Source organism: Dermacentor silvarum, chromosome 7, assembly GCF_013339745.2.
Source record: "Dermacentor silvarum isolate Dsil-2018 chromosome 7, BIME_Dsil_1.4, whole genome shotgun sequence".
Lineage (NCBI taxonomy): Eukaryota > Metazoa > Arthropoda > Arachnida > Ixodida > Ixodidae > Dermacentor > Dermacentor silvarum.
In genome coordinates, this window is record NC_051160.1 from 146,110,011 (window position 1) to 146,116,369 (window position 6,359).

A 6,359-nucleotide genomic window follows, 5' to 3' on the forward strand; every position below is an offset into this window, starting at 1 on the left:
GATACGTGGGAGTGGGTAGACGTCCTTCTTAGTAATTTTGTTCAAATGACGGTAGTCTACACAGAAGCGCCACGTGCCGTCTTTCTTCTTAACCAACACCACAGGTGACGTCCAGGGACTCGAAGAAGGCTCAATGATGTCTTTATCTAGCATTTTGTTTACTTCATTTTGAATTACTCGGTGTTCCGACGCAGAAACTCGATATGATCGTCGGTGAATAGGCGTAGCATCGCCAGTAGGAATCCGATGGCTTGACCGCGAGCGTCTGGCCTAAAGGGCGATCGTCGAAGTCGAAAATATCTCGGTACGACGATAACACTTGGCAAAGGTCTGTAGCCTGCGTAGAGGACAGGTCTGCCGCAACCATTTTCTTTATGTTGGGATCGGCGCCCGAGGCAGGCGCGAGGGGCCCGCCATGTTCGGAAGAGCCATCGGTTGATAAAGCTGCCACTTGATGGTCGCCGAGACAATTACCGTTGGCACGGGAAATACCTTGCGGGAGAACTTGCTTTGCCAATCCAAAGTTAAATATAGGCATGCGAGTGCCGTTATCAGTAATAGTAAGAATAGTGTGAGGCACGGTGACGTCATACTGTAGTGGAATGTCGGGCAGAGGAGTGATGAGGTACTCGCCATCAGGAAAGAGGTGGGGAAGACATCAGTTCAATATAGGCTAATGACTTTGGTGGCAGGCGAATAAAGCCGGTGGGGCGTAAGCGGCACTGGGGTACATCAGAAGGTTCTGCGAGAATCGGCAACTCAAGGCGAAGGGTACTGGCAGAGCAGTCAATAAGAGCAGAATGCGCAGAGAGAAAATCGAGGCCGAGAATTAGGTCGTGGAGGCAATGAGCAAGCACGGTGAAGAGGACAGGAGTGTGGCGGCCGGCGATGCTGACATGTGCTGTACACAAGCCGACGATAGGGACAGTACCTCGATCCGCAACGACGGGCGACGCGTGCCGACGCTGGGGTGAGGAGCTATCTCAGTCGTCGTCGGAAGGCAGCACTCGTAATAGAAATATAGGGCTCCTGTATCGATCAGTGCAGTGAGAGGATAGCCGTCAACGTCAACGTCAAGAAGGTTTTCGTTCGTAGGCAACGTGAGCAGAGGATTTGAGGGCAGGGTCGACAACGCAGCTTCACCTCCAGAAGCTGCAGTGGCTAGTTTTACGGCTGGATCCGGGAGGTGATGGACGGCGAAGAAAAGCGGCGGGGTTGGGGCGAACGAGACTGATGGCGTCGAGGTGAGGGCGAGCGGCTGTAGCGAAGGTTCGGAGCTGGGGCGTCAGTGGCAGCGGGTTCATGGCGGGTAGCATAGGGGGCAGTAGGTCGAAATGTACGGGAATAAGCGTCGGCGTACGTCCGAGCAGGTGGTGGCCATCGGTTGCGGCAGTGACGAGCGACGTGGCCTATGCGACAGCAGTGGAAGCAGATCGGCTTGTCATCAGGGGTACGCCATTCGGACGGGTTGCGGTATGGAGCAGAAAAAGACGACCGGGGACGAGGAGGGCCGCTAGAAAACTGGTGAACGCTGGGTTGAGTCGTTGAACAAACAGAATTCAGACCCATCTTCTCAAATTCCTGTCTGACGACGGCCTGAGTCATGGCAATCGTGGTTGCAGGCGGATCGGGAGGCGTCGCGGAGAAGGCTGGTGAACATGTGGCCTCGAGCTCGCGGCGAACAATACGGGTGACGTCGTCAGAGGTGGTCGTCTGACGCAGTCCACCCTCACATGTCGCCGTAGCAGCAGTGTTTTGTAGCCCCGTGATGTGGTGTGTGATACGGCGGCTCTTAGCCTGTTCAAGGCGGTGGCATTCTTTTATTATGGGGTCGATAGTCGACACGTTGCCGAAAACAAGCAAATTGAAAGCGTCGTCGGCGATGCCCTTTAGCACATGTGCCACTTTATCTGCTTCAGACATAGTGTCGCCAGCTTTGCGGCATAGAGCCAAAACGTCGAGGATGTATGAAACAGGGATTCGTAGATGTCTGAACACGAGACGCAAGAGCCTTTCTCGCGGCAACCTTGCGCCCAATGGGGTCGCCGAACAGTTCCCGTAGCTTTTCCTTGAAACTGTCTCAACTGGTTAACTCATCTTCATGTTTTTGGTGCCACACGCGTGGAGTGCCGCCGAGGTAAAAGATGACATTGGCGAGCATAATCGTTTGGTCTCACCTGTTATTAGCACTGGCGTATTCATAGAGCTTGATCCATTCGTCAACGTCCTGTCCCTCTAGGCCACAGAACACACCAGGGTCGCGATGTTGGGCAACCGTGATGATTGGAGCAGGCGGACGATCCGAAGCCGTTGCAGATGCGGTCTCGTCGCCGGGAGGCATGGTGACAAGCTCGATGTACCGACCACTTCGGAGTCCCGTGGCGAGGACGGGGATCGCAATCCTCCACCAGAATGTTACGTGTGGAAAGACACACACGAAAGAGGCTATTTACAACATAATTACACTGGAATCAAAGCTTGCTGGTTCCAATATATTACACTGGAACCTTGCTCGCGCCAAAAGCCCAGACAGACTTCATCGTCTTTCTCGCGGCGGCTCGTCTCTTGAGCATCTCTAGATGATATCATGATAATATAATCACGATAATACCCGAATTCCACAAATAAGTTCGCCAAAGTGTATTTGTGTGAGTTGCATAAAGCCTTCGAAAACGGGTGTCTTAGGTCCGCTGCTTCCAGTGTCAACCACGTGTTCAAGATGGCGGGTATGTCTTCATGCCACATACCATTTCTCGGAAATGGCCTTAAGATCAGCACTGCTTAGAAGCTTAAGCGTGATGCAGGTGCTGCTTCAAGCGTTTAAAAAGATTACGAAGATTACCATATCATCTAGGTTGAAGCGTCTTCGCTTCGATTCAAGGTCACGGAGCAGCACTTTGCCAGCTGTCAGCACCAGTAACGCGAGCTTTGAAATAACGGAACCATATTTAATAAATTATGGGGTTTTACGTGCCAAAACCACGATTTGATTATGAGGCACGCCGTAGTGGGGGACTCCGGAATAATTTCAACTAGGGTGCCTCGATGCCATCGCCGCCGTTCAGGCTGGAGACAACCCCGCTGGCGCCGCCATTTTGAATCATACAAGCTCAGACTCAGCTACGCTTGAGTTCATAGTGTTACCCGCGGCGCGCTTCCAAGTGCTTTGCCTTGATGAGTATTTTTTATCGGTATCTAACCAGCACATCTTCATAACCAATAGCCGTTAACTCTTCAAGGGCCGAAGACGTAAATGTATGGCAAGGGGAACATGTCCCAAGTTGCCTAATTCAATCAAATTTATTATACCGTGTGTATGTTTGACAGACGCCTCTTTTTTATCGCTTCATTGCTCGGTGAATAAGGTTTGTCACCCCCTGTGTATGGAAGTTGTTTTTATTTTTCGCTGTTTTATTTTGGTTTACACGTTACGCCTCCTTTACCATAGTCAGCCACTCGCGCACGGCAGTTAGTTTCACTTGCATTGCGCGTGCTCTTTTTTTGCATTCGTTGCAATTATTTGACGATAACCACGTGCAGTTTTCTTTTTTGCCACAAAACTGTGTGCTGACAGGATTAATCGGGTGTAAAATAACTGCGATGTGAAAATAGGCTTAATTAGTGCTGTAGAAAAACAAGTAACATAACTTGTCAGTGTCAATCTTGCGTATAGTACACACAAGAAAGCAAGCAATGCACAAAATACATTTATTTATTAATGTCTAGCACAGCCAATCATGAAAGACATATGTACATGAAACATTATATGTACTGCGCGGTGCCTCAAGGTTATGATGAAAGACGAGATCAAAAAATTCGCAAGGTAGGCCGACACACACACTGCGGGATAGGGAGTTTTTTTATTCATTACATGGGGGGCATTTTAAGTCAGTACATCAACCTTATTACAAACATTATAAATTGAAAACAAGAATACTAACAAGAAAGCACAAGCGCGGGTAATATTAATCAAGATATCCAGCCAGTATACATCAGCCAAACACATTTATGGCGAGTACAGAACATTATATTAAATAACCCTTAGTACACTGATGTTAACTACATTGAAAAAAATTGCCCGCCAATCCACCCTGTGAAGGTGGTTGGAAAGCGAAACTTTTTACGCCACCCTCACGGTAACTGCGGCGCACTTGATATTTCACACACTACAACGTAACTTTAACCACGGCCTTTATTATTATTTACTTCACAACAATGTTCACTACTGCTTTATGATCGGTGTGATATACACTACTAGACTACCCCATAGTAGGGTAGTCTAGAAAATGAACCGAAGCAGTTACTAGGCTGGAAGGGTTTCGAATGACGTCAACCCTCTTTCAAGCAGCTGCGTAAGCTTTGCAACAGCTGCAATCTAATCTTACGGACCGCGCCGAGCCTGTTTCCGTTGTTGGCCCGCAGCCCTTATCGTCCATCATGTTGGCTCATCACTTTGAAGCTTGTTTTTGTGGTTTTTCTTGCGAAAACGAGTGCTTAGTTGTACACTGAATGCCTGAATTCAAGTAAGCTATACTGCTATACCTGCAATTGTTAGCGGTTCGTCGGGATCGTTTTTTGATTACAACGACGGACACGACAGAACCCTTGGCTGGTAGAGGTACAAAGCTTCGCTTTAAAATAAACAACACTGCATACATATCGCGTACAAAAACCGCAAATGAAATTAACACAGTCAAGTACAGATTAGCAATGTTTTTCACTTCGAAAACAGTCCTTGGTGTAGGCAGATGCAGCAGGCCTTTCTCCTGCAGTGGACCCGAACGTGCTGATGGCGACGATAATGTACAGTGTGGTGTAACCTGCAAAGAAAGTCACTTTACGGCAAGTTGACGCCAGCCACAGTCTTACTGCCATAACCATCGTCTGAATCATCAGGCTTGTTTAGCTAGCGCAGGTAGATACGCAATTGCACGACGACAAAATGGCACATCAATTTTCTCATTACGCTTGGGGGGTCAGTGGACTGTCGATTTCCCTCGTACTGGTCCTCTTCAACGTGTTTCTAAGTATAAGTAAAACAACAAAAGTGATTATTGACCTTTAAATTGATATGAATAGATGCCTTGTAAATAAAGAGCACAAAATAGAGCGCTTAAAAATAATTTTTCGCAGAAGTAATGCTGTATTATCTCGCCTCACACGTTTCGAAGAAATGCACCGGCTACAACAGACATCACGCCAGAAAACGCCGAAACATTTTGGTCCCATGCTTTCCTCTAACTCTACTACACCTGGGCATACCGTGCACAGTCATTTAAAGACCGTCACAGTACCCACTACGATTGGGAATGAGCACGAATGACCATCGGGTTACGAGCACCACGCTACAAGTCTAAAAAATCAGCGATGTAATTTACATCCGCAAGATATCTGCTGAAAAATCAGAAAAAATTACAATGCTTCGCGTGCCACGTACACAACAGCCGCTCTCCCTAGACGAAGCACTGCGTTCTTTAGTCTCAAATAACCAGTACCGAAAAATAAAACAAGAAACACACACGATGTGTGCTTCATATTAAAAAGTTAAATAGGTGGTCTACGTGACGATTCGTAGCTAATGCAAGACTATTTCGCGGCTAAGCATCGTCGTCAGTATTTAAAATCAGGGTACTACTCGCATAGACTGTGCCAATCAAAACTAAAAAAGCCTATGTGACGCGCGCTCGCAAACCATACGCTACTCAGACAGCGTCAATGTGCAGTGCTTAGTTCGTGAGAGAACGTAGGCACGTGAACGAGGAGCAGAGAATACTTTGATATTTAAATGAAAAAACACGGCGCGGTAGACAAAACTTTCTTGACACTTACCTCGCAAATGTAAGAGCTATCCGTTGCCTTCCCGTGATGCCGCTTTACTTGTGCTTCCAATCTCTTCGCTCTGGGTCCTGGGGGAAGCGAAAACAACGAAGCCCTTTATGCGTTGATCCGGCGCACTTGGGAACACAACAGCCCGTCATGTCGACTCGATGCACTTGACAAGCTTGTCAGTCATGCGGCTGAACACTGTCCAGCAAGTAGAAGCGTCGGCGAAGCATCCGCGCGCACTGTGCCTCGAATTAAGCACTGGCACCAAGCAATCGCAACCACTCGTGGTGATTCAAGATGGCGTCGCAGCGAGAAAGCGGTGGCGTGAGAGCCGTCAATTGATTGCACCACCCGGAACGGCGGCACTGGCATCGAGGCACCCTAATTTCAACCACCTGGGGTTCTTTAACGTGCACCTAAATCTAAGCACACGGGTGTTTTCGCATTTCGCCCCCTCAAAAGGCGGCTGCCGTGGCAGGGATTCGATCCCGCAACCTTGTTCTCAGCAGCCAAACACCATAGCCACTGCGCAA